This window comes from Fistularia commersonii, chromosome 17 (assembly GCF_037954325.1).
Source record: "Fistularia commersonii isolate RoL2024-O1a breed Wild chromosome 17, RoL_Fcom_v1.0, whole genome shotgun sequence".
Lineage (NCBI taxonomy): Eukaryota > Metazoa > Chordata > Actinopteri > Syngnathiformes > Fistulariidae > Fistularia > Fistularia commersonii.
This window is the reverse complement of record NC_141300.1, coordinates 499,599-524,430: the sequence shown is the minus strand read 5'-3', so window position 1 is coordinate 524,430 and position 24,832 is coordinate 499,599.

The following is a 24,832-nucleotide window of genomic DNA, read 5'->3' as shown; positions in this document are numbered from 1 at the left end:
CACAGGATCAAAAGATATAGCCATTCGTTCAAAAACTGCTTATCTTATCGGGTTGAAGTGTTTTTGATTAGGAGTGGAAATAACTGATGGATATCATCAAGCTGGTTACTGCTGTTGAAATATGTTGTTTAGGACATGATTCTGCACGATATATGTCAAATTTACTGTAATCATATCACAGGTTCAAAAGATATAGCCATTCGTTCAAAAACTGCTTATCTTATCGGGTTGAAGCGTTTTTGATTAGGAGTGGAAATAACTAATGGATTTAATCCAGCTGGTTTCTGCTGTTGAAATATGTTGTTTAGGACAAGATTCTGCACAACACATGTCAAATTCAGTGTAATCCAGCGACAATATAAAAAGATATAGCCATTCGTGCAAAAAGTGCTTATCTCACCGAGTTGAAGCAATTTTGATTAGGTGTGGAAATAACTAATGAATTTCATCAAGCTGGTTTCTGCTGTTGAAATATGTTGTTTAAGATTTGTTTCTGCACAATATATGTCAAAGTCAGTGTGATCCCATTACAGGTTCATAGGATATAGCTATTCGTTCAAAAAGTACTTATCTCACCGAGTTGAAGCGTTTTTGATTAGGAGTGGAAATAACTAATGAATATCATCAAGCTGTTTCTGCTGTTGAAATATGTTGTTTAAGACATAATTCTGCACAATATATGTCAAATTCAGTATAATCCCATCACAGGTTCAAAAGTTATAGCCATTCGATCAAAAGTGCTTATCTCACTGAGTTGAATCGTTTTTGATTCGGAGTGGAAAAAACTAATGAATTTCATCAAGCTGGTTTCTGACTTTTAAATATGTTGTTTAGGACATGATTCTGCACAATATATGTCAAAGTCAGTGTAATCCCTTCACAAGTTTAAAAGATATAGCCATTTTTTCAAAAAGTGCTTATCTCACCAAGTTGAAGCGTTTTTGATTAGGAGTGGAAATTACTAATGAATTTCATCAAGCTGGTTTCTGCTGTTGAAATATGTTGTTTAGGATATGATTCTGCACAATGTATGTCAAAGTCAGTGTGATCCCATTACAGGTTCATAGGATATGGCCATTCGTTCAAAAAGGACTTATCTCACCGAGTTGAAGCGTTTTTGATTAGGAGTGGAAATAACAGGTGAATTTCATCAAGCTGATTTCTGCCGTTGAAATATGTTGTTTAGGATATGATTCTGCACAATATATATCAAATTTAGTGTAATCCCTTCACAAGTTCAAAAGATATAGCCATTTTTTCAAAAAGTGCTTATCTCACCAAGTTGAAGCGTTTTTGATTAGGAGTGGAAATTACTAATGAATTTCATCAAGCTGGTTTCTGCTGTTGAAATATGTTTTTTTGGATATGATTCTGCACAATATTTGTCAAATTCAGTGTGATCCCATTACAGGTTCAAAGGATATAGCCATTCTTTCAAAAAGTACTTATCTCACCGAGTTGAAGCGTTTTTGATTAGGAGTGGAAATAACTTTTGAATTTCATCACGCTGGTTTTTGCTGTTGAAATATGTTGTTTAGGACATGATTCTGCACAATATATGTCAAATTAAGTGTAATCCCTTCACAAGTTCAAAATATATAGCCATTTTTTCAAAAAGTGCTTATCTCACCAAGTTGAAGCGTTTTTGATTAGGAGTGGAAATTACTAATGAATTTCATCAAGCTGGTTTCTGCTGTTGAAATATGTTGTTTAGGATATGATTCTGCACAATATATGTCAAAGTCAGTGTGATCCCATTACAGGTTCATAGGATATAGCCATTCGTTCAAAAAGGACTTATCTCACCGAGTTGAAGCGTTTTTGATTAGGAGTGGAAATAACAGGTGAATTTCATCAAGCTGGTTTCTGCCGTTGAAATATGTTGTTTAGGATATGATTCTGCACAATATATATCAAATTTAGTCAAATCACATCACAGGTTCAAAAGATATAGCCATTCGTTCAAAAACTGCTTATCTTATCAGGTTGAAGCGTTTTTGATTAGGAGTGGAAATAATTGATGGATTTTGTCAAGCTGGTTTCTGCTGTTGAAATATGTTGTTTAGGAAGTGATTCTGCACAATATATATCAAATTTATTGTAATCCAGACACAAGTTCAAAAGATATAGCCATTCGATCAAAAAGCGCTTATCTCACCGAGTTGAAGCGTTTATGATTCGCAGTGGAAATAACTTATGAAAGAATCAAGATGCTTTCTGCTGTCTATATATGTTGTTCAGGACATGATTCTGCACAATAAATGTCAACTTCAGTATAGTCCCATCACAGGTTCAAAAGATATAGCCATTCGTTCAAAAAGTGCTTAACTGACCGAGTTGAGACGTTTCTGATTAGGAGTGGAAATAACTAATGAATTTCATCAAGCTGGTTTCTGCTGTTGAAATATGTTGTTTAGGACATGATTCTGCACAATAAATGTCATTTTCAGTGCAATCCAGCTACAAGTTCAAAAGATATAGCCATTCGTGCATAAAGTGCTTATCTCACCGAGTTGAAGCAATTTTGATTAGGTGTGGAAATAACTAATGAATATCATCAAGCTGGTTTCTGCTGTTGAAATATGTTGTTTAGGATATGATTAGCACAATATATGTCAAAGTCAGTGTGATCCCATTACAGGTTCAAAGTATTTAGCAATTCATTCAAAAAGTACTTATCTCACCGAGTTGAAGCGTTTTTGACTATGAGTGGAAAAAACTTTTGAATTTCATCACGCTGGTTTTTCTGTTGAAATATGTTGTTCATGACATGATTCTGCACAATATATGTCAAATTCAGTGTAATCCCTTCACAAGTTCAAAAGATATAGCCATTCGTTCAAAAAGTACTTATCTCACCGAGTTAAAGCGTTTTTGATTAGGAGTGGAAATAACTCATGAATTTCATCAAGCTGGTTTCTGCTGTTGAAATATGTCGTTCATGACATGATTCAGCAATATATATGTCAAATTCAGTATAATCCCTTCATAGGTTCAAAATATATCGCCATTCGTTCAAAAAGTACTTATCTCACCGAGTTGAAGCGTTTTTGGATTTGGAGTGGAAATAATCAATGAATTTCATCAAGCTGGTTTCTGCTGTTGAAATATGTTGTTTAGGACATGATTCTGCACAACACATGTCAAATTCAGTGTAATCCAGCGACAAGATCAAAAGATATAGCCATTCCTTCAAAAAGTGCTTATCTCACCGAGTTGAAGCAATTTTGATTAGGAGTGGCAATAACTAATGAATTTCATAAAGTAGATTTCTACCGTTGAAATATGTTGTTTAGGACATGATTCTGCACAATATATGTCAAATTCAGTGTAATCCCTTCACAAGTTCAAAAGATATAGCCATTTTTTCAAAAAGTGCTTATCTCACCAAGTTGAAGCGTTTTTGATTAGGAGTGGAAATAACTAATGAATTTCATTAAGCTGGTTTCTGCTGTTGAAATATGTTGTTTAGGATATGATTCTGCACAATATATGTCAAAGTCAGTGTGATCCCTTCACATGTTCAAAAGATATAGCCATTCGTTCAAAAAGTACTTATCTTACCGATTTGAAGCGTTTTTGATTAGGAGTGGAAATAACTAATGAATTTCATCAAGCTGGTTTCTGCTGTTGAAATATGTTGTTTAGGATATGATTCTGCACAATATATGTCAAAGTCAGTGTGATCCCATTACAGGTTCATAGGATATAGCTATTCGTTCAAAAAGTACTTATCTCACCGAGTTGGAGCGTTTTTGATTAGGAGTGGAAATAACTAATGAATATCATCAAGCTGTTTCTGCTGTTGAAATATGTTGTTTAAGACATAATTCTGCACAATATATGTCAAATTCAGTATAATCCCATCACAGGTTCAAAAGTTATAGCCATTCGATCAAAAGTGCTTATCTCACTGAGTTGAATCGTTTTTGATTCGGAGTGGAAAAAACTAATGAATTTCATCAAGCTGGTTTCTGACTTTTAAATATGTTGTTTAGGACATAATTCTGCACAATATATGTCCCATTCAGTGAAATCCAATAAAAAGTTCAAAAGATATAGCTATTCGATCAAAAAGTGCTTATCTCACCGAGTTGAAGCGTTTTTGATTCGAGTTGGAAATAACTTTTGAATTACATTTAGCTGGTTTCTCCTGTTGAAATATGTTGTTTAGGACATGATTCTGCACAATATAAGTCAAATTCAGTGTAATCCAGCTACAAGTTTGAAAGATATAGCCCTAGGATCCAAAAATGCTTATCTCACCAAGTTAAAGCGTTTTTGATTAGGAGTGGAAATAACTAATGAATTTCATCAAACTGGTTTCTGTTGTTGAAATATGTTTTTTAGGATATGATTCTGCACAATATATGTCAAATTTACTGTAATCATATCACAGGTTCAAAAAATAAAGCCATTCGTTCAAAAACTGCTTATCTTATTGGGTTGAAGCGTTTTTGATTAGGAGTGGAAATTACTAATGGATTTAATCCAGCTGGTTTCTGCTGTTGAAATATGTTGTTTAGGACAAGATTCTGCACAACACATGTCAAATTCAGTGTAATCCAGGGACAAGATCAAAAGATATAGCCATTCGTGCAAAAAGTGCTTATCTCACCGAGTTGAAGCAATTTTGATTAGGTGTGGAAATAACTAATGAATTTCATCAAGCTGGTTTCTGCTGTTGAAATATGTTTTTTAGGATATGATTCTGCACAATATATGTCAAAGTCAGTGTGATCCCATTACAGGTTCAAAGGATATAGCCATTCGTTCAAAAAGGACTTATCTCACCGAGTTGAAGCGTTTTTGATTAGGAGTGGAAATTACTAATGAATTTCATCAAGCTGGTTTCTGCCGTTGAAATATGTTGTTTAGGACATGATTCTGCACAATATATGTCCAATTCTGTGAAATCATATCAAAAGTTCAAAAGATATAGCTATTCGATCAAAAAGTGCTTATCTCACCGAGTTGAAGCGTTTTTGATTCGAGTTGGAAATAACTTTTGAATTACATTTAGCTGGTTTCTCCTGTTGAAATATGTTGTTTAGGACATGATTCTGCACAATATAAGTCAAATTCAGTGTAATCCAGCCACAAGTTTGAAAGATATAGCCATAGGATCCAAAAATGCTTATCTCACCGAGTTAAAGCGTTTTTGATTAGAAGTGGAAATAACTAATGAATTTCATCAAGCTGGTTTCTGCTGTTGAAATATGTTGTTTAGGATATGATTCTGCACAATATATGTCAAAGTCAGTGTGATCCCATTACAGGTTCATAGGATATAGCCATTCGTTCAAAAAGGACTTATCTCACCGAGTTGAAGCGTTTTTGATTAGGAGTGGAAATAACTAATGAATTTCATCAAACTGGTTTCTGCTGTTGAAATATGTTTTTTTAGGATATGATTCTGCACAATATATGTTAAATTTACTGTAATCATATCACAGGTTCAAAAAATAAAGCCATTCGTTCAAAAACTGCTTATCTTATTGGGTTGAAGCGTTTTTGATTAGGAGTGGAAATTACTAATGGATTTAATCCAGCTGGTTTCTGCTGTTGAAATATGTTGTTTAGGACAAGATTCTGCACAATATATGTGAAATTCAGTGTAATCCAGGGACAAGATCAAAAGATATAGCCATTCGTGAAAAAAGTGCTTATCTCACCGAGTTGAAGCAATTTTGATTAGGTGTGGAAATAACTAATGAATTTCATCAAGCTGGTTTCTGCTGTTGAAATATGTTTTTTAGGATATGATTCTGCACAATATATGTCAAAGTCAGTGTGATCCCATTACAGGTTCAAAGGATATAGCCATTCGTTCAAAAAGGACTTATCTCACCGAGTTGAAGCGTTTTTGATTAGGAGTGGAAATTACTAATGAATTTCATCAAGCTGGTTTCTGCTGTTGAAATATGTTTTTTAGGACATGATTCTGCACAACACATGTCAAATTCAGTGTAATCCAGGGACAAGATCAAAAGATATAGCCATTCGTGCAAAAAGTGCTTATCTCACCGAGTTGAAGCAATTTTGATTAGGTGTGGAAATAACTAATGAATTTCATCAAGCTGGTTTCTGCTGTTGAAATATGTTTTTTAGGATATGATTCTGCACAATATATGTCAAAGTCAGTGTGATCCCATTACAGGTTCAAAGGATATAGCCATTCGTTCAAAAAGGACTTATCTCACCGAGTTGAAGCGTTTTTGATTAGGAGTGGAAATTACTAATGAATTTCATCAAGCTGGTTTCTGCTGTTGAAATATGTTGTTTAGGACATGATTCTGCACAATATATGTCCCATTCAGTGTAATCCCTTCACAAGTTCAAAAGATATAGCCATTCCTTCAAAAAGTGCTTATCTCACTGAGTTGAAGCGTTTTTGATTCGGAGTGGAAAAAACTAATGAATTTCATCAAGCTGGTTTCTGACTTTTAAATATGTTGTTTAGGACATAATTCTGCACAATATATGTCCCATTCAGTGAAATCCAATCAAAAGTTCAAAAGATATAGCTATTCGATCAAAAAGTGCTTATCTCACCGAGTTGAAGCGTTTTTGATTCGAGTTGGAAATAACTTTTGAATTACATTTAGCTGGTTTCTCCTGTTGAAATATGTTGTTTAGGACATGATTCTGCACAATATAAGTCAAATTCAGTGTAATCCAGCCACAAGTTTGAAAGATATAGCCATAGGATCCAAAAATGCTTATCTCACCGAGTTAAAGCGTTTTTGATTAGGAGTGGAAATAACTAATGAATTTCATCAAGCTGGTTTCTGCTGTTGAAATATGTTTTTTAGGATATGATTCTGCACAATATATGTCAAATTTACTGTAATCATATCACAGGTTCAAAAAATAAAGCCATTCGTTCAAAAACTGCTTATCTTATTGGGTTGAAGCGTTTTTGATTAGGAGTGGAAATTACTAATGGATTTAATCCAGCTGGTTTCTGCTGTTGAAATATGTTGTTTAGGACAAGATTCTGCACAACACATGTCAAATTCAGTGTAATCCAGGGACAAGATCAAAAGATATAGCCATTCGTGCAAAAAGTGCTTATCTCACCGAGTTGAAGCAATTTTGATTAGGTGTGGAAATAACTAATGAATTTCATCAAGCTGGTTTCTGCTGTTGAAATATGTTTTTTTGAATATGATTTTGCAAAATATATGTCAAATTCTGTGTGATCCCATTACAGGTTCAAAGGATATAGCCATTCTTTCAAAAAGTACTTATCTCTCCGAGTTGAAGCGTTTTTGATTAGGAGTGGAAATTACTAATGAATTTCATCAAGCTGGTTTCTGCTGTTGAAATATGTTGTTTAGGACATGATTCTGCACAATATATGTCCCATTCAGTGTAATCCCTTCACAAGTTCAAAAGATATAGCCATTCCTTCAAAAAGTGCTTATCTCACTGAGTTGAAGCGTTTTTGATTCGGAGTGGAAAAAACTAATGAATTTCATCAAGCTGGTTTCTGACTTTTAAATATGTTGTTTAGGACATAATTCTGCACAATATATGTCCCATTCAGTGAAATCCAATCAAAAGTTCAAAAGATATAGCTATTCGATCAAAAAGTGCTTATCTCACCGAGTTGAAGCGTTTTTGATTCGAGTTGGAAATAACTTTTGAATTACATTTAGCTGGTTTCTCCTGTTGAAATATGTTGTTTAGGACATGATTCTGCACAATATAAGTCAAATTCAGTGTAATCCAGCCACAAGTTTGAAAGATATAGCCATAGGATCCAAAAATGCTTATCTCACCGAGTTAAAGCGTTTTTGATTAGGAGTGGAAATAACTAATGAATTTCATCAAGCTGGTTTCTGCTGTTGAAATATGTTGTTTAGGATATGATTCTGCACAATATATGTCAAAGTCAGTGTGATCCCATTACAGGTTCATAGGATATAGCCATTCGTTCAAAAAGGACTTATCTCACCGAGTTGAAGCGTTTTTGATTAGGAGTGGAAATAACTAATGAATTTCATCAAACTGGTTTCTGCTGTTGAAATATGTTTTTTAGGATATGATTCTGCACAATATATGTCAAATTTACTGTAATCATATCACAGGTTCAAAAAATAAAGCCATTCGTTCAAAAACTGCTTATCTTATTGGGTTGAAGCGTTTTTGATTAGGAGTGGAAATTACTAATGGATTTAATCCAGCTGGTTTCTGCTGTTGAAATATGTTGTTTAGGACAAGATTCTGCACAACACATGTCAAATTCAGTGTAATCCAAGGACAAGATCAAAAGATATAGCCATTCGTGCAAAAAGTGCTTATCTCACCGAGTTGAAGCAATTTTGATTAGGTGTGGAAATAACTAATGAATTTCATCAAGCTGGTTTCTGCTGTTGAAATATGTTGTTTAGGACATGATTCTGCACAATATATGTCCCATTCAGTGTAATCCCTTCACAAGTTCAAAAGATATAGCCATTCCTTCAAAAAGTACTTTCTCACCGAGTTGAAGCATTTTTGATTAGGAGTGGAAATAACTAATGAATTTCATCAAGCTGGTTTCTGCTGTTGAAATATGTTTTTAGGTCAAGATTTTGCACAATATATGTCATATTCAGAGATATCCCATCAAAAGTCCAAAAGATATAGCCATTCGTTCAAAAAGTGCTAAACTCACCGAGTTGAGACGTTTCTGATTAGTAGTGGAAATAACTAATGAATTTCATCAAGCTTGTTTCTGCTGTTGAAATATGTTGTTTAGGACATGATTCTGCACAATATATTTCAAATTCTTGTGAGCCCATTACAGGTTGAAAGGATATAGCAATTCGTTCAAAACGTGCTTATGAGACCGAGTTGAAGCGTTTGTGATTAGGAGTGCAAATAGCTAATGAATTTCATCAAGCTGGTTCCTGCTGTTGAAATATGTTGTTTAGGACAAGATTCTGCACAAAATATGTCAAATTCAGTATAATCCAGCGACAAGTTCAAAAGATATTGCCATTCGATCAAAAAGTGCTTATCTCACCGAGTTGAAGCATTTTTGATTCGGAGTAGAAATAACTAATGAATTTCATCAAGCTGGTTTCTGCTGTTGAAATATGTTGTTTAGGACATGATTCTGCAGAAAATATTTAAAATTCAGTGTAATCCAGCGACAATATCAAAAGATATAGCCATTCGTGCAAATAATGCCTATCTCACCGAGTTGAAGCGTTTTTGTTTAGGAGTGGAAATAATTATTGAATTTCATCAAGCTGGTTTCTGCTGTTGAAATATGTTTTTTTGAATATGATTTTGCACAATATATGTCAAATTCTGTGTGATCCCATTACAGGTTCAAAGGATATAGCCATTCTTTCAAAAAGTACTTATCTCACCGAGTTGAAGCGTTTTTGATTAGGAGTGGAAATAACTTTTGAATTTCATCACGCTGGTTTTTGCTGTTGAAATATGTTGTTTAGGACATGATTCTGCACAATATATGTCAAATTCAGTGTAATCCCTTCATAGGTTAAAAAGATATCGCCATTCGTTCAAAAAGTACTTATCTCACCGAGTTGAAGCGTTTTTGATTAGGAGTGGAAATAACTTTTGAATTTCATCAAGCTGGTTTCTGCTGTTGAAATATGTTGTTTAGGACATGATTCTACACAATATATGTCAAATTCAGTGAAATCCCATTACAGGTTCAAAGGATATAGCCATTCGTCCAAAAAGTACTTATGTCACCAAGTAAAAGAGTTTTTGATTAGTATTGGAAATAACCAATGAATTTCGTCAAGGTGGTTTCTGCTGTTGAAATATGTTGTTAGGTCAAGATTCTGCACAATATATGTCATATTCAGAGATATCCCATCAAAAGTCCAAAAGATATAGCCATTCGTTCAAAAAGTGCTTAACTCACCGAGTTGAGACGTTTCTGATTAGGAGTGGAAATAACTAATGAATTTCATCACGCTGGTTTCTGCTGTTGAAATATGTTGTTTAGGACATGATTCTGCACAATATATGTCAAATTCAGTGTAATCCCTTCACAGGTTCAAAAGATATAGCCATTCGTTCAAAAAGTGCTTATCTCACCGAGTTCAAGCGTTTTTGATTCGGAGTGGAAAGAACCAGTGAATTTCATCAATCTGGTTTCTGCTGTTCAAATATGTTGTTTAGAACATGATTTTGCACAATATATGTCAAATTCAGTGTAATCCCTTCATAGGTTCAAAAGATATCGCCATTTGTTCCAAAAGAACTTATCTCACCGAGATGAAGCGTTTTTGATTCGGAGTGGAAATAACCAATGAATTTCATCAAGCTGGTTTCTGCTGTTGAAATATGTTTATAGGATATTATTCTGCACAATATATGTCAAATTTAGTGTAATCACAACACAGGTTCAAAAGATATAGCCATTCGTTCAAAAACTGCTTATCTTATCGGAGTGAAGCGTTTTTGATTAGGAGTGGAAATAACTGATGGATTTCATCAAGCTGGTTACTGCTGTTGAAATATGTTGTTTAGGACATGATTCTGCAAAACACATGTCAAATTCAGAGGTATACAGCTACAAGTTCAAAAGATATAGCCATTCGATCAAAAACTGCTTATCTCACCGAGTTGAAACGTTTTTGATTAGGAGTGGAAAAAACTTTTGAATTTCATCACGCTGGTTTCTGCTGTTGAAATATGTTGTTTAGGACATGATTCAGCACAATATGTCAAATTCAGTATAATCCCTTCATAGGTTCAAAATATATCGCCATTCGTTCAAAAAGTACTTATCTCACCGAGTTGAAGCGTTTTTGGATTCCGAGTGGAAATAATGAATGAATTTCATCAAGCTGGTTTCTGCTGTTGAAATATGTTTTTTAGGATATGATTCTGCACAATATATGTCAAATTCAATGTAATCACATCACAGGTTTAAAAGATATAGCCATTCGTTCAAAAACTGCTTATTTTATCGGGTTGAAGCGTTTTTGATTAGGAGTGGAAATAACTAATTGATTTAATCAAGCTGGTTTCTGCTGTTGAAATATGTTGTTTAGGACATGATTCTGCACAACACATGTCAAATTCAGTGTAATCCAGCGACAAGATCAAAAGATATAGCCATTCGTGCAAAAAGTGCTTATCTCACCGAGTTGAAGCAATTTTGATTAGGAGTGGCAATAACTAATGAATTTCATCAAGTAGATTTCTACTGTTGAAATATGTTGTTTAGGACATGATTCTGCACAATATATGTCAAATTCAGTGTAATCCCTTCACAAGTTCAAAAGATATAGCCATTCGTTCAAAAAGTGCTTATCTCACCAAGTTGAAGCGTTTTTGATTCGGAGTGGAAATAACCAGTGAATTTCATCAATCTGGTTTCTGCTGTTGAAATATGTTGTTTAGAACATGATTTTGCACAATATATGTCAAATTCAGTGTAATCCCTTCATAGGTTCAAAAGATATCGCCATTTGTTCCAAAAGAACTTATCTCACCGAGATGAAGCGTTTTTGATTCGGAGTGGAAATAACCAATGAATTTCATCAAGCTGGTTTCTGCTGTTGAAATATGTTTATAGGATATTATTCTGCACAATATATGTCAAATTTAGTGTAATCACAACACAGGTTCAAAAGATATAGCCATTCGTTCAAAAACTGCTTATCTTATCGGATTGAAGCGTTTTTGATTAGGAGTGGAAATAACTGATGGATTTCATCAAGCTGGTTACTGCTGTTGAAATATGTTTTTTAGGACATGATTCTGCAAAACACATGTCAAATTCAGAGGTATACAGCTACAAGTTCAAAAGATATAGCCATTCGATCAAAAAGTGCTTATCTCACCGAGTTGAAACGTTTTTGATTAGGGGTGGAAAAAACTTTTGAATTTCATCACGCTGGTTTCTGCTGTTGAAATATATTGTTTAGGACATTATTCAGCACAATATGTCAAATTCAGTATAATCCCTTCATAGGTTCAAAATATATCGCCATTCGTTCAAAAAGTACTTATCTCACCGAGTTGAAGCGTTTTTGGATTAAGAGTGGAAATAATCAATGAATTTCGTCAAGCTGGTTTCTGCTGTTGAAATATGTTGTTTACGACATGATTCTGCAAAATATATGTCAAATTCTTGTGAGCCCATTACAGGTTCAAAGGATATAGACATTCTTTCAAAATGTGATCATGAGACCGAGTTAAAGTGTTTCTGATTAGGAGTGGATATAACTAATGAATTTCATCAAGCTGGTTCCCGCTGTTGAAATATGTTGTTTAGGACAAGATTCTGCACAAAATATATCAAATTCAGTACAATCCAGCGACAAGTTCAAAAGACATAGCCATTCGATCAAAAAGTGCTTATCTCACAGAGTTGAAGCGTTTTTGATTCGGAGTGGAAATAACTAATGAATTTCATCAAGCTGGTTTCTGCTGTTGAAATATGTTGTTTAGGACAAGATTCTGCACAAAATATGTCAAATTCAGTGAAATCCCATCACAGGTTCAAGAGATATAGCCATTCGTTCAAAAATTGCTTATCTCACCAAGTTGAAGAGTTTTTGATTAGGAGCGGAAATAACTATTGAATTTCATGAACCTGGTTTCTGCTGTTGAAATATGTTGTTCAGGACATGATTCTGCACAATATATGTCAAATTCTTGTGAGCCCATTACAGATTCAAAGGATATAGCCATTCGTTCAAAACATGCTTATGAGAGCGAGTTGAAGCGTTTTTGATTAGGAGTGGATATAACTAATGAATTTCATCAAGCTGGTTCCTGCTGTTTAAATATGTTGTTTAGGAAAAGATTCTGCACAAAATATGTCAAATTCAGTATAATCCAGCGACAAGTTCAAAAGATATTGCCATTCGATCAAAAAGTGCGTATCTCACCGAGTTGAGCGTTTTTGATTCGGAGTAGAAATAACTAATGAATTCCATCAAGCTGGTTTCTGCTGTTGAAATATGTTATTTAGGACATGATTCTGCAGAAAATAATTCAAATTCAGTGTAATCCAGCAACAAGATCAAAAGATATAGCCATTCTTGCAAATAATGCTTATCTCACCGAGTTGAAGCGTTTTTGTTTAGGAGTGGAAATAACTAATGAATTTATTCAAGCTGGTTTCTGCTGTTGAAATATGTTTTTTGGGATATGATTCTGCACAATATATGTCAAATTCAGTGTGATCCCATTAAAGGTTCAAAGGATATAGCCATTCTTTCAAAAAGGACTTATCTCACCGAGTTGAAGCGTTTTTGATTAGGAGTGGAAATAACTTTTGATTTCAACAAGCTGGTTTCTGGTGTTGAAATATGTTGTTTAGGACATGATTCTGCACAATATATGTCAAATTCAGTGTAATCCCTTCACAGGTTCAAAAGATATAGCCATTCGTTCAAAAACTACTTATCTCACCGAGTTGAAGTGTTTTTGATTCGGAGTGGAAATAACAGGTGAATTTCATCAAGCTGGTTTCTGCTGTTGAAATATGTTGTTTAGGATATGATTCTGCACAATATATGTCAAAGTCAGTGTGATCCCATTACAGGTTCAAAGGATATAGCCATTCATTAAAAAAGGACTTATCTTACCAAGTTGAAGCGTTTTTGATTAGGAGTGGAAATAACTAATGAATATCATCAAGCTGGTTTCTGCTGTTGAAATATGTTGTTTATGACATGATTCTGCACAATATATGTCAAATTCAGTGTAATCCAGCTACAAGTTCAAAAGATATAGCTATTCGATCAAAATGTGCTTATCTCACCGAGTTGAAACGTTTTTGATTCGGAGTGGAAATAACTAATGAATTTCATCAAACTGGTTTCTGCTGTTGAAATATGTTGTTTAGGACATGATTCTGCACAATATATATCAAATTCTTGTGAGCCCATTACAGGTTCAAAGGATATAGACATTCTTTCAAAATGTGCTCATGAGACCGAGTTAAAGTGTTTCTGATTTGGAGTGGATATAACTAATGAATTTCATCAAGCTGGTTCCCGCTGTTGAAATATGTGGTTTCGGTCAAGATTCTGCACAAAATATGTCAAATTCAGAATAATCCAGTGACAAGTTCAAAAGATATAGCCATTCGATCAAAAAGTGCTTATCTCACCGAGTTGAAGCGTTTTTGATTAGGAGTGGAAATAACTTTTGAATTTCATCAAGATGGTTTCTGCTGTTGAAATATGTTGTTTACGACAATATTCTGCACAATATATGTCAAATTCAGTGAAATCCCATCACAGATTCAAAAGATATAGCCATTCGTTCAAAAATTGCTTATCTCACAAAGTTGAAGAGTTTTTGATTAGGAGTGGAAATAACTATTGAATTTCATGAAGCTGGTTTCTGCTGTTGAAATATGTTGTTTAAGACATGATTCTGCACAATATATGTCAAATTCTTGTGAGCCCATTACAGGTTCAAAGGATATAGCCATCCGTTCAAAACGTGCTTATGAGACCGAGTTGAAGCATATTTGATTAGGAGTGCAAATAACTAATGAATTTCATCAAGCTGGTTCCTGCTGTTGAAAAATGTTGTTTAGGACAAGATTCTGCACAAAATATGTCAAATTCAGTATAATCCAGCGACAAGTTCAAAAGATATTGCCATTCGATCAAAAAGTACTTATCTCACCGAGTTGAAGCGTTTTTGATTCGGAGTAGAAATAACTAATGAATTTCATCAAGCTGGTTTCTGCTGTTGAAATATGTTGTTTAGGACATGATTCTGCAGAAAATATTTAAAATTCAGTGTAATCCAGCGACAATATCAAAAGATATAGCCATTCGTGCAAATAATGCCTATCTCACCGAGTTGAAGCAATTTTGATTAGGTGTGGAAATAACTAATAAATTTCATCAAGCTGGTTTCTGCTGTTGAAATATGTTTTTTAGGATAAGATTCTGCACAATATATGTCAAAGTCAGTGTGATCCCATTACAGGTTCAAAGGATATAGCCATTCCTTCAAAAAGTGCTTATCTCACTGAGTTGAAGCGTTTTTGATTCGGAGTGGAAAAAACTAATGAATTTCATCAAGCCTGTTTCTGCTTTTGAAACATGTTGTTTAGGACATGATTCTGCACAATATATGTCAAATTCAGTGTAATCCTTTCACAAGTTCAAAAGATATAGCCATTCGTTCAAAAAGTACTTATCTCACCGGGTTCAAGCGTTTTTGATTCGGAGTGGAAATAACTTTTGAATTTTATCAAGCTGGTTTCTGCTGTTGAAATATGTTGTTTAGGACATGATTCTGGACAATATATTTCATTTTCAGAGATATCCCATCAAAAGTCCAAAAGATATAGCCATTCGTTCAAAAAGTGCTTAACTCACCGAGTTGAGACGTTTCTGATTAGGAGTGGAAATAACTAATGAATTTCATCAAGCTGGTTTCTGCTGTTGAAATATGTTGTTTAGGACATGATTCTGCACAATATATGTCAAATTCGTCGGAGCCCATTACAGGTTGAAAGGATATAGCCATTCGTTCAAAACGTGCTTATGAGACCGAGTTGAAGCGTTTTTGATTAGGAGTGCAAATAGCTAATGAATTTCATCAAAATGGTTTCTGCTGTTGAAATATGTTGTTTATGACATGATTTTGCACAATATATGTCAAATTCAATGTAATCCCTTCACAAGTTCAAGAGATATAGCCATTAATTCAAAAGGTACTTATCTCACCGAGTTGAAGCGTTTTTGATTAGGAGTGGAAATAACTTTTGAATTTCATCAAGATGGTTTCTGCTGTTGAAATATGTTTTTTAGGATATGATTCTGCACAATATATGTCAAATTTATTGTAATCACTTCACAGGTTCAAAAGATATAGCCATTCGTTCAAAAACTGCTTATCTTATCGGGTTGAAGCGTTTTTGATTAGGAGTGGAAATAACTGATGAATTTCGTCAAGCTGGTTACTGCTGCTGAAATATGTTGTTTAGGACATGATTCTGCACAACACATGTCAAATTCAGTGTAATCCAGCGACAAGATCAAAAGATATAGCCATTCGTGCAAAAAGTGCATATCTCACCGAGTTGAAGCAATTTTATATTAGGAGTGGCAATAACTAATGAATTTCATCAAGTAGATTTCTACTGTTGAAATATGTTGTTTAGGACATGATTCTGCACAATATATTTCAAATTCAGTGTAATCCCATCGCAAGTTCAAAAGATATAGCCATTCGTTCATAAAGTGCTTATCTCACCAGGTTGAAGCGTTTTTGATTAGGAGTGGAAATAACTAATGAATTTCATCAAGCTGGTTTCTGCTGTTGAAATATGTTGTTTAGGATATGATTCTGCACAATATAGGTCAAAGTCAGTGTGATCCCTTCTCATGTTCAAAAGATATAGCCATTCGTTCAAAAAGTAGTTATCTTACCGATTTGAAGCGTTTTTGATTAGGAGTGGAAATAACTAATGAATTTCATCAAGCTGGTTTCTGCTGTTGAAATATGTTGTTTAGGATATGATTCTGCACAATATATGTCAAAGTCAGTGTGATCCCATTACAAGTTCATAGGATATAGCCATTCGTTCAAAAAGGACTTATCTCACCGAGTTGAAGCGTTTTTGATTAGGTGTGGAAATAACTAATGAATTTCATCAAACTGGTTTCTGCTGTTGAAATATGTTTTTTAGGATATGATTCTGCACAATATATGTCAAATTTACTGTAATCATATCACAGGTTCAAAAAATAAAGCCATTCGTTCAAAAACTGCTTATCTTATTGGGTTGAAGCGTTTTTGATTAGGAGTGGAAATTACTAATGGATTTAATCCAGCTGGTTTCTGCTGTTGAAATATGTTGTTTAGGACAAGATTCTGCACAACACATGTCAAATTCAGTGTAATCCAGGGACAAGATCAAAAGATATAGCCATTCGTGCAAAAAGTGCTTATCTCACCGAGTTGAAGCAATTTTGATTAGGTGTGGAAATAACTAATGAATTTCATCAAGCTGGTTTCTGCTGTTGAAATATGTTTTTTAGGATATGATTCTGCACAATATATGTCAAAGTCAGTGTGATCCCATTACAGGTTCAAAGGATATAGCCATTCCTTCAAAAAGTGCTTATCTCACTGAGTTGAAGCGTTTTTGATTCGGAGTGGAAAAAACTAATGAATTTCATCAAGCCTGTTTCTGCTGTTGAAATATGTTGTTTAGGACATGATTCTGCACAATATATGTCCCATTCAGTGTAATCCCTTCACAAGTTCAAAAGATATAGCCATTCCTTCAAAAAGTGCTTATCTCACTGAGTTGAAGCGTTTTTGATTCGGAGTGGAAAAAACTAATGAATTTCATCAAGCTGGTTTCTGACTTTTGAATATGTTGTTTAGAACATAATTCTGCACAATATATGTCCCATTCAGTGAAATCCAATCAAAAGTTCAAAAGATATAGCTATTCGATCAAAAAGTGCTTATCTCACCGAGTTGAAGCGTTTTTGATTCGAGTTGGAAATAACTTTTGAATTACATTTAGCTGGTTTCTCCTGTTGAAATATGTTGTTTAGGACATGATTCTGCACAATATAAGTCAAATTCAGTGTAATCCAGCCACAAGTTTGAAAGATATAGCCATAGGATCCAAAAATGCTTATCTCACCGAGTTAAAGCGTTTTTGATTAGGAGTGGAAATAACTAATGAATTTCATCAAGCTGGTTTCTGCTGTTGAAATATGTTGTTTAGGATATGATTCTGCACAATATATGTCAAAGTCAGTGTGATCCCATTACAGGTTCATAGGATATAGCCATTCGTTCAAAAAGGACTTATCTCACCGAGTTGAAGCGTTCTTGATTAGGAGTGGAAATAACTAATGAATTTCATCAAACTGGTTTCTGCTGTTGAAATATGTTTTTTAGGATATGATTCTGCACAATATATGTCAAATTTACTGTAATCATATCACAGGTTCAAAAAATAAAGCCATTCGTTCAAAAACTGCTTATCTTATTGGGTTGAAGCGTTTTTGATTAGGAGTGGAAATTACTAATGGATTTAATCCAGCTGGTTTCTGCTGTTGAAATATGTTGTTTAGGACAAGATTCTGCACAACACATGTCAAATTCAGTGTAATCCAGGGACAAGATCAAAAGATATAGCCATTCGTGCAAAAAGTGCTTATCTCACCGAGTTGAAGCAATTTTGATTAGGTGTGGAAATAACTAATGAATTTCATCAAGCTGGTTTCTGCTGTTGAAATATGTTTTTTAGGATATGATTCTGCACAATATATGTCAAATTTACTGTAATCATATCACAGGTTCAAAAAATAAAGCCATTCGTTCAAAAACTGCTTATCTTATTGGGTTGAAGCGTTTTTGATTAGGAGTGGAAATTACTAATGGATTTAATCCAGCTGGTTTCTGCTGTTGAAATATGTTGTTTAGGACAAGATTCTGCACAACACATGTCAAATTCAGTGTAATCCAGGGACAAGATCAAAAGATATAGCCATTCGTGCAAAAAGTGCTTATCTCACCGAGTTGAAGCAATTTTGATTAGGTGTGGAAATAACTAATGAATTTCATCAAGCTGGTTTCTGCTGTTGAAATATGTTTTTTAGGATATGATTCTGCACAATATATGTCAAAGTCAGTGTGATCCCATTGCAGGTTCAAAGGATATAGCCATTCGTTCAAAAAGGACTTATCTCTCCGAGTTGAAGCGTTTTTGATTAGGAGTGGAAATTACTAATGAATTTCATCAAGCTGGTTTCTGCTGTTGAAATATGTTGTTTAGGACATGATTCTGCACAATATATGTCCCATTCAGTGTAATCCCTTCACAAGTTCAAAAGATATAGCCATTCCTTCAAAAAGTGCTTATCTCACTGAGTTGAAGCGTTTTTGATTCGGAGTGGAAAAAACTAATGAATTTCATCAAGCTGGTTTCTGACTTTTAAATATGTTTTTTAGGATATGATTCTGCACAATATATGTCAAAGTCAGTGTGATCCCATTACAGGTTCAAAGGATATAGCCATTCCTTCAAAAAGTGCTTATCTCACTGAGTTGAAGCGTTTTTGATTCGGAGTGGAAAAAACTAATGAATTTCATCAAGCTTGTTTCTGCTGTTGAAATATGTTGTTTAGGACATGATTCTGCACAATATATGTCCCATTCAGTGTAATCCCTTCACAAGTTCAAAAGATATAGCCATTCCTTCAAAAAGTGCTTATCTCACCGAGTTGAGACGTTTCTGATTAGTAGTGGAAATAACTAATGAATTTCATCAAGCTTGTTTCTGCTGTTGAAATATGTTGTTTAGGACATGATTCTGCACAATATATTTCAAATTCTTGTGAGCCCATTACAGGTTGAAAGGATATAGCAATTCGTTCAAAACGTGCTTATGAGACCGAGTTGAAGCGTTTGTGATTAGGAGTGCAAATAGCTAATGAATTTCATCAAGCTGGTTCCTGCTGTTGAAATATGTTGTTTAGGACAAGATTCTGCACAAAATATGTCAAATTCAGTATAATCCAGCGACAAGTTCAAAAGATATTGCCATTCGATCAAAAAGTGCTTATCTCACCGAGTTGAAGCATTTTTGATTCGGAGTAGAAATAACTAATGAATTTCATCAAGCTGGTTTCTGCTGTTGAAATATGTTGTTTAGGACATGATTCTGCAGAAAATATTTAAAATTCAGTGTAATCCAGCGACAATATCAAAAGATATAGCCATTCGTGCAAATAATGCCTATCTCACCGAGTTGAAGCGTTTTTGTTTAGGAGTGGAAATAATTATTGAATTTCATCAAGCTGGTTTCTGCTGTTGAAATATGTTGTTTAGGATAATATTCTGCACAATATATGTCAAATTCTGTGTGATCCCATTACAGGTTCAAAGGATATAGCCATTCTTTCAAAAAGTACTTATCTCACCGAGTTGAAGCGTTTTTGATTAGGAGTGGAAATAACTTTTGAATTTCATCACGCTGGTTTTTGCTGTTGAAATATGTTGTTTAGGACATGATTCTGCACAATATATGTCAAATTCAGTGTAATCCCTTCATAGGTTAAAAAGATATCGCCATTCGTTCAAAAAGTACTTATCTCACCGAGTTGAAGCGTTTTTGATTCGAGTTGGAAATAACTTTTGAATTACATTTAGCTGGTTTCTCCTGTTGAAATATGTTGTTTAGGACATGATTCTGCACAATATAAGTCAAATTCAGTGTAATCCAGCCACAAGTTTGAAAGATATAGCCATAGGATCCAAAAATGCTTATCTCACCGAGTTAAAGCCTTTTTGATTAGGAGTGGAAATAACTAATGAATTTCATCAAGCTGGTTTCTGCTGTTGAAATATGTTGTTTAGGATATGATTCTGCACAATATATGTCAAAGTCAGTGTGATCCCATTACAGGTTCATAGGATATAGCCATTCGTTCAAAAAGGACTTATCTCACCGAGTTGAAGCGTTTTTGATTAGGAGTGGAAATAACTAATGAATTTCATCAAACTGGTTTCTGCTGTTGAAATATGTTTTTTAAGGATATGATTCTGCACAATATATGTCAAATTTACTGTAATCATATCACAGGTTAAAAAAATAAAGCCATTCGTTCAAAAACTGCTTATCTTATTGGGTTGAAGCGTTTTTGATTAGGAGTGGAAATTACTAATGGATTTAATCCAGCTGGTTTCTGCTGTTGAAATATGTTGTTTCGGACAAGATTCTGCACAACACATGTCAAATTCAGTGTAATCCAGGGACAAGATCAAAAGATATAGCCATTCGTGCAAAAAGTGCTTATCTCACCGAGTTGAAGCAATTTTGATTAGGTGTGGAAATAACTAATGAATTTCATCAAACTGGTTTCTTCTGTTGAAATATGTTTTTTAGGATATGATTCTGCACAATTTATGTCAAAGTCAGTGTGATCCCATTACAGGTTCAAAGGATGTAGCCATTCGTTCAAAAAGGACTTATCTCACCGAGTTGAAGCGTTTTTGATTAGGAGTGGAAATTACTAATGAATTTCATCAAGCTGGTTTCTGCTGTTGAAATATGTTTATAGGATATTATTCTGCACAATATATGTCAAATTTAGTGTAATCACAACACAGGTTCAAAAGATATAGCCATTCGTTCAAAAACTGCTTATCTTATCGGAGTGAAGCGTTTTTGATTAGGAGTGGAAATAACTGATGGATTTCATCAAGCTGGTTACTGCTGTTGAAATATGTTGTTTAGGACATGATTCTGCAAAACACATGTCAAATTCAGAGGTATACAGCTACAAGTTCAAAAGATATAGCCATTCGATCAAAAACTGCTTATCTCACCGAGTTGAAACGTTTTTGATTAGGAGTGGAAAAAACTTTTGAATTTCATCACGCTGGTTTCTGCTGTTGAAATATGTTGTTTAGGACATGATTCAGCACAATATGTCAAATTCAGTATAATCCCTTCATAGGTTCAAAATATATCGCCATTCGTTCAAAAAGTACTTATCTCACCGAGTTGAAGCGTTTTTGGATTCCGAGTGGAAATAATGAATGAATTTCATCAAGCTGGTTTCTGCTGTTGAAATATGTTTTTTAGGATATGATTCTGCACAATATATGTCAAATTCAATGTAATCACATCACAGGTTTAAAAGATATAGCCATTCGTTCAAAAACTGCTTATTTTATCGGGTTGAAGCGTTTTTGATTAGGAGTGGAAATAACTAATTGATTTAATCAAGCTGGTTTCTGCTGTTGAAATATGTTGTTTAGGACATGATTCTGCACAACACATGTCAAATTCAGTGTAATCCAGCGACAAGATCAAAAGATATAGCCATTCGTGCAAAAAGTGCTTATCTCACCGAGTTGAAGCAATTTTGATTAGGAGTGGCAATAACTAATGAATTTCATCAAGTAGATTTCTACTGTTGAAATATGTTGTTTAGGACATGATTCTGCACAATATATGTCAAATTCAGTGTAATCCCTTCACAAGTTCAAAAGATATAGCCATTCGTTCAAAAAGTGCTTATCTCACCAAGTTGAAGCGTTTTTGATTCGGAGTGGAAATAACCAGTGAATTTCATCAATCTGGTTTCTGCTGTTGAAATATGTTGTTTAGAACATGATTTTGCACAATATATGTCAAATTCAGTGTAATCCCTTCATAGGTTCAAAAGATATCGCCATTTGTTCCAAAAGAACTTATCTCACCGAGATGAAGCGTTTTTGATTCGGAGTGGAAATAACCAATGAATTTCATCAAGCTGGTTTCTGCTGTTGAAATATGTTTATAGGATATTATTCTGCACAATATATGTCAAATTTAGTGTAATCACAACACAGGTTCAAAAGATATAGCCATTCGTTCAAAAACTGCTTATCTTATCGGATTGAAGCGTTTTTGATTAGGAGTGGAAATAACTGATGGATTTCATCAAGCTGGTTACTGCTGTTGAAATATGTTTTTTAGGACATGATTCTGCAAAACACATGTCAAATTCAGAGGTATACAGCTACAAGTTCAAAAGATATAGCCATTCGATCAAAAAGTGCTTATCTCACCGAGTTGAAACGTTTTTGATTAGGGGTGGAAAAAACTTTTGAATTTCATCACGCTGGTTTCTGCTGTTGAAATATATTGTTTAGGACATTATTCAGCACAATATGTCAAATTCAGTATAATCCCTTCATAGGTTCAAAATATATCGCCATTCGTTCAAAAAGTACTTATCTCACCGAGTTGAAGCGTTTTTGGATTAAGAGTGGAAATAATCAATGAATTTCGTCAAGCTGGTTTCTGCTGTTGAAATATGTTGTTTAGGACATGATTCTGCAAAATATATGTCAAATTCTTGTGAGCCCATTACAGGTTCAAAGGATATAGACATTCTTTCAAAATTTGATCATGAGACCGAGTTAAAGTGTTTCTGATTAGGAGTGGATATAACTAATGAATTTCATCAAGCTGGTTCCCGCTGTTGAAATATGTTGTTTAGGACAAGATTCTGCACAAAATATGTCAAATTCAGTACAATCCAGCGACAAGTTCAAAAGACATAGCCATTCGATCAAAAAGTGCTTATCTCACAGAGTTGAAGCGTTTTTGATTCGGAGTGGAAATAACTAATGAATTTCATCAAGCTGGTTTCTGCTGTTGAAATATGTTGTTTAGGACAAGATTCTGCACAAAATATGTCAAATTCAGTGAAATCCCATCACAGGTTCAAGAGATATAGCCATTCGTTCAAAAATTGCTTTTCTCACCAAGTTGAAGAGTTTTTGATTAGGAGCGGAAATAACTATTGAATTTCATGAACCTGGTTTCTGCTGTTGAAATATGTTGTTCAGGACATGATTCTGCACAATATATGTCAAATTCTTGTGAGCCCATTACAGATTCAAAGGATATAGCCATTCGTTCAAAACATGCTTATGAGAGCGAGTTGAAGCGTTTTTGATTAGGAGTGGATATAACTAATGAATTTCATCAAGCTGGTTCCTGCTGTTTAAATATGTTGTTTAGGAAAAGATTCTGCACAAAATATGTCAAATTCAGTATAATCCAGCGACAAGTTCAAAAGATATAGCCATTCTTGCAAATAATGCTTATCTCACCGAGTTGAAGCGTTTTTGTTTAGGAGTGGAAATAACTAATGAATTTATTCAAGCTGGTTTCTGCTGTTGAAATATGTTTTTTGGGATATGATTCTGCACAATATATGTCAAATTCAGTGTGATCCCATTAAAGGTTCAAAGGATATAGCCATTCTTTCAAAAAGGACTTATCTCACCGAGTTGAAGCGTTTTTGATTAGGAGTGGAAATAACTTTTGATTTCAACAAGCTGGTTTCTGGTGTTGAAATATGTTGTTAAGGACATGATTCTGCACAATATATGTCAAATTCAGTGTAATCCCTTCACAGGTTCAAAAGATATAGCCATTCGTTCAAAAACTACTTATCTCACCGAGTTGAAGTGTTTTTGATTCGGAGTGGAAATAACAGGTGAATTTCATCAAGCTGGTTTCTGCTGTTGAAATATGTTGTTTAGGAAGTGATTCTGCACAATATATATCAAATTTAGTGTAATCCAGACACAAGTTCAAAAGATATAGCCATTCGATCAAAAAGTTCTTATGTCATCGAGTTGAAGCGTTTATGATTCGCAGTGGAAATAACTAATGAAAAAATCAAGATGCTTTCTGCTGTCTAAATATGTTGTTCAGGACATGATTCTGTACAATATATGTCAACTTCAGTGTAATCCCTTCATAGGTTCAAAAGATATAGCCATTCGTTCAAAAAGCGCTTAACTAACCGAGTTCAAGCGTTTTTGATTCGGAGTGGAAATAACCAGTGATTTTCATCAAGCTGGTTTCTGCTGTTGAAATATATTGTTTAGGATATGATTCTGCACAATATATGTCAAAGTCAGTGTGATCCCATTACAGGTTCAAAGGATATAGCCATTCATTAAAAAAGGACTTATCTTACCAAGTTGAAGCGTTTTTGATTAGGAGTGGAAATAACTAATGAATATCATCAAGCTGGTTTCTGCTGTTGAAATATGTTGTTTATGACATGATTCTGCACAATATATGTCAAATTCAGTGTAATCCAGCTACAAGTTCAAAAGATATAGCTATTCGATCAAAATGTGCTTATCTCACCGAGTTGAAACGTTTTTGATTCGGAGTGGAAATAACTAATGAATTTCATCAAACTGGTTTCTGCTGTTGAAATATGTTGTTTAGGACATGATTCTGCACAATATATATCAATTCTTGTGAGCCCATTACAGGTTCAAAGGATATAGACATTCTTTCAAAATGTGCTCATGA